Raw genomic sequence first — 5,392 nt, 5'->3', positions numbered from 1 at the left:
ACAGAGTTGAACCTTACTTTTGATTGAGCCATTCTGAAACACTCTTTCCGTAGAAACTGCAATTGGACATTCTGAGCGCTAAGAGGCCTATATTGGGAAAAATAATATCTTCAAATAAAAACTACACAGAAGCATTGTGTGAAACTTATTTCTGATATGTGCATTCAGCTAATAGAGTTAAACCATACTTTTGATTGCGTAGTTCCGAACACTCTTTCTGTAGAAAATTCAAGTGGACATTCGGAGCGCTAAGAGGGTAATAGTGGGAAGAGGAATATATCCAAATATAAACTACACAGTAGCATTCTGTGAAACTTCTTTCTGTTCTGCGCATTCAACTAACAGAGTTGAACCTTACTTTTGATTGAGCCGTTCTGAAATACTCTTTCTGTACAAACTGCAATTGGACATTCTAAGCGCTAGGAGGCCTACATTGGGAAAAAGAATATCTCAAATAAAAACTACACAGATACATTCTCTGAAACTTATTTCTGATCTGTAAATTCAGTTAACAGAACTAAACCATATTTTTGATTGAGCAGTTATGAAACACGCTTTTTGTAGAAAATGCAAGTGGACATTCGGAGCGCTAAGATTGTAATAGAGGAAAAAGGAATATCTCCAATTAAAAACTACACAGAAGCATTCTCTGAAACCCCTTTCTGTTCTCCGCATTCAACTAACAGAGTTGAGCCTTACTTTTGAAGGAGCAGTTCTGAAACACTCTTTGTGTAGAAACTGCCAGTGGATATTCGGAGCGCTAAGTGGGTAATAGTCCAAAAAGGAGTATCTTCATCTAAATACTACACAGAAGCATTCTGTGAAACTTCTTTCTGTTCTGTGCATTCAACTAAGAGAGTTGAACCTGACATTTGATTGAGGCGTTCTGAAACACTCTTTCTGTAGAAACTGCAATTGGACATTCTGAGCGCTAAGAGGCCTATATTGGGAATAATAATATCTTCAAATAAAAACTACACAGAAGCATTGTTTGAAACTTATTTCCGATATGTGCATTCAGCTAACAGAGTTAAACCATACTTTTGATTGCGCAGTTCAGAACACTCTTTCTGTAGAAAATGCAAGTGGACATTCGGAGCGCTAAGAGGGTAATAGTGGAAAAAGGAATATATTCAAATATAAACTACACAGAAGCATTCTGTGAAATTACTTTCTGTTCTGTGAATTCAACTACCAGGTTTGAACCTTAATTTTGATTGAGCCGTTCTGAAACACTCTTTCTGTAGAAACTGCAATTGGACATTCTGAGTGCTAAGAGGCCTATATTGGGAAAAAGAATATCTACAAATAAAAACTACACAGAAGCATTCTGTGAAACTTCTTTCTGTTCTGTTCATTCAACTAAAAGAGTTGAACGTTAGTTTTGATTGAGCCGTTCTGAAACAATCTTTCTGTAGAAAATGCAAGTGGAGATTCGGAGCGCTAAGAGGCCTATATTGGGAAAAAGAATATCTACAAATAAAAACTACACAGAAGCATTCTGTGAAACTTCTTTCTGTTCTGTTCATTCAACTAAAAGAGTTGAACCTTAGTTTTGATTGAGCCGTTCTGAAACACTCTTTCTGTAGAAAATGCAAGTGGAGATTCGGAGCGCTAAGAGGGTTATAGTGGAAAAAGGAATGTCTTCAAATATAAACTACACAGAATCATTCTGTGAAACTTCTTTCTGATCTGTGCATTCAGGTAACAGAGTTAAACCATACTTTTGCTTGAGCAGATCTGAACACTCTTTCTGTAGAAAATGCAACTGGACATTTGGAGCGCTAAGAGGGTAGTAGTGCAAAAAGGAATATATTCAAATATAAACTACACAGAAGCATTCTGTGAAACTTCTTTCTGATCTGAGCATTCAGCTAACAGAGTTAAACCATACTTTTGATTGAGCAGTTTTGAAACACTCTGTCTGTAGAAAATGCAAATGGACATTCGTAGCGCTAAGTGGGTAATAGTGGAAAAAAGAATATGTTCAAATATAAACTACACAGAAACATTGTATGAAACTTCTTTCTGTTCTGTGCATTCAACTAACAGAGTTGAACCTTACTTTTGATTGAGCCATTCTGAAACACTCTTTCCGTAGGAACTGCAATTGGACATTCTGAGCGCTAAGAGGCCTATATTGGGAAAAATAATATCTTCAAATAAAAACTACACAGAAGCATTGTGTGAAACTTATTTCTGATATGTGCATTCAGCTAATAGAGTTAAACCATACTTTTGATTGCGTAGTTCCGAACACTCTTTCTGTAGAAAATGCAAGTGGACATTCGGAGCGCTAAGAGGGTAATAGTGGAAAGAGGAATATATCCAAATATAAACTACACAGTAGCATTCTGTGAAACTTCTTTCTGTTCTGCGCATTCAACTAACAGAGTTGAACCTTACTTTTGATTGAGCCGTTCTGAAATACTCTTTCTGTAGAAACTGCAATTGGACATTCTAAGCGCTAAGAGGCCTACATTGGGAAAAAGAATATCTTCAAATAAAAACTACACAGATACATTCTCTGAAACTTATTTCTGATCTGTAAATTCAGTTAACAGAACTAAACCATATTTTTGATTGAGCAGTTATGAAACACGCTTTTTGTAGAAAATGCAAGTGGACATTCGGAGCGCTAAGATTGTAATAGAGGAAAAAGGAATATCTCCAATTAAAAACTACACAGAAGCATTCTCTGAAACCCCTTTCTGTTCTCCGCATTCAACTAACAGAGTTGAGCCTTACTTTTGAAGGAGCAGTTCTGAAACACTCTTTGTGTAGAAACTGCCAGTGGATATTCGGAGCGCTAAGTGGGTAATAGTCCAAAAAGGAGTATCTTCATCTAAATACTACACAGAAGCATTCTGTGAAACTTCTTTCTGTTCTGTGCATTCAACTAAGAGAGTTGAACCTGACATTTGATTGAGGCGTTCTGAAACACTCTTTCTGTAGAAACTGCAATTGGACATTCTGAGCGCTAAGAGGCCTATATTGGGAATAATAATATCTTCAAATAAAAACTACACAGAAGCATTGTTTGAAACTTATTTCCGATATGTGCATTCAGCTAACAGAGTTAAACCATACTTTTGATTGCGCAGTTCAGAACACTCTTTCTGTAGAAAATGCAAGTGGACATTCGGAGCGCTAAGAGGGTAATAGTGGAAAAAGGAATATATTCAAATATAAACTACACAGAAGCATTCTGTGAAATTACTTTCTGTTCTGTGAATTCAACTACCAGGTTTGAACCTTAAATTTGATTGAGCCGTTCTGAAACACTCTTTCTGTAGAAACTGCAATTGGACATTCTGAGTGCTAAGAGGCCTATATTGGGAAAAAGAATATCTACAAATAAAAACTACACAGAAGCATTCTGTGAAACTTCTTTCTGTTCTGTTCATTCAACTAAAAGAGTTGAACGTTAGTTTTGATTGAGCCGTTCTGAAACACTCTTTCTGTAGAAAATGCAAGTGGAGATTCGGAGCGCTAAGAGGCCTATATTGGGAAAAAGAATATCTACAAATAAAAACTACACAGAAGCATTCTGTGAAACTTCTTTCTGTTCTGTTCATTCAACTAAAAGAGTTGAACCTTAGTTTTGATTGAGCCGTTCTGAAACACTCTTTCTGTAGAAAATGCAAGTGGAGATTCGGAGCGCTAAGAGGGTTATAGTGGAAAAAGGAATGTCTTCAAATATAAACTACACAGAATCATTCTGTGAAACTTCTTTCTGATCTGTGCATTCAGGTAACAGAGTTAAACCATACTTTTGCTTGAGCAGATCTGAACACTCTTTCTGTAGAAAATGCAACTGGACATTTGGAGCGCTAAGAGGGTAGTAGTGCAAAAAGGAATATATTCAAATATAAACTACACAGAAGCATTCTGTGAAACTTCTTTCTGATCTGAGCATTCAGCTAACAGAGTTAAACCATACTTTTGATTGAGCAGTTTTGAAACACTCTGTCTGTAGAAAATGCAAATGGACATTCGTAGCGCTAAGTGGGTAATAGTGGAAAAAAGAATATGTTCAAATATAAACTACACAGAAGCATTGTATGAAACTTCTTTCTGTTCTGTGCATTCAACTAACAGAGTTGAACCTTACTTTTGATTGAGCCATTCTGAAACACTCTTTCCGTAGAAACTGCAATTGGACATTCTGAGCGCTAAGAGGCCTATATTGGGAAAAATAATATCTTCAAATAAAAACTACACAGAAGCATTGTGTGAAACTTATTTCTGATATGTGCATTCAGCTAATAGAGTTAAACCATACTTTTGATTGCGTAGTTCCGAACACTCTTTCTGTAGAAAATTCAAGTGGACATTCGGAGCGCTAAGAGGGTAATAGTGGAAAGAGGAATATATCCAAATATAAACTACACAGTAGCATTCTGTGAAACTTCTTTCTGTTCTGCGCATTCAACTAACAGAGTTGAACCTTACTTTTGATTGAGCCGTTCTGAAATACTCTTTCTGTAGAAACTGCAATTGGACATTCTAAGCGCTAAGAGGCCTACATTGGGAAAAAGAATATCTTCAAATAAAAACTACACAGATACATTCTCTGAAACTTATTTCTGATCTGTAAATTCAGTTAACAGAACTAAACCATATTTTTGATTGAGCAGTTATGAAACACGCTTTTTGTAGAAAATGCAAGTGGACATTCGGAGCGCTAAGATTGTAATAGAGGAAAAAGGAATATCTCCAATTAAAAACTACACAGAAGCATTCTCTGAAACCCCTTTCTGTTCTCCGCATTCAACTAACAGATTTGAGCCTTACTTTTGAAGGAGCAGTTCTGAAACACTCTTTGTGTAGAAACTGCCAGTGGATATTCGGAGCGCTGAGTGGGTAATAGTCCAAAAAGGAGTATCTTCAACTAAATACTCCACAGAAGCATTCTGTGAAACTTCTTTCTGTTCTGTGCATTCAACTAAGAGAGTTGAACCTGACATTTGATTGAGGCGTTCTGAAACATTCTTTCTGTAGAAACTGCAATTGGACATTCTGAGTGCTAAGAGGCCTATATTGGGAATAATAATATCTTCAAATAAAAACTACACAGAAGCATTGTTTGAAACTTATTTCCGATATGTGCATTCAGCTAACAGAGTTAAACCATACTTTTGATTGCGCAGTTCAGAACACTCTTTCTGTCGAAAATGCAAGTGGACATTCGGAGCGCTAAGATGGTAATAGTGGAAAAAGGAATATATTCAAATATAAACTACACAGAAGCATTCTGTGAAATTACTTTCTGTTCTGTGTATTCAACTACCTGGTTTGAACCTTATTTTTGATTGAGCCGTTCTGAAACACTCTTTCTTTAGAAACTGCAATTGGACATTCTGAGTGCTAAGAGGCCTATATTGGGAAA

This window comes from Symphalangus syndactylus, chromosome 17, assembly GCF_028878055.3.
Source record: "Symphalangus syndactylus isolate Jambi chromosome 17, NHGRI_mSymSyn1-v2.1_pri, whole genome shotgun sequence".
In the NCBI taxonomy this organism is placed as follows: Eukaryota; Metazoa; Chordata; class Mammalia; order Primates; family Hylobatidae; genus Symphalangus; species Symphalangus syndactylus.
This window is presented reverse-complemented; position numbering follows the sequence as displayed.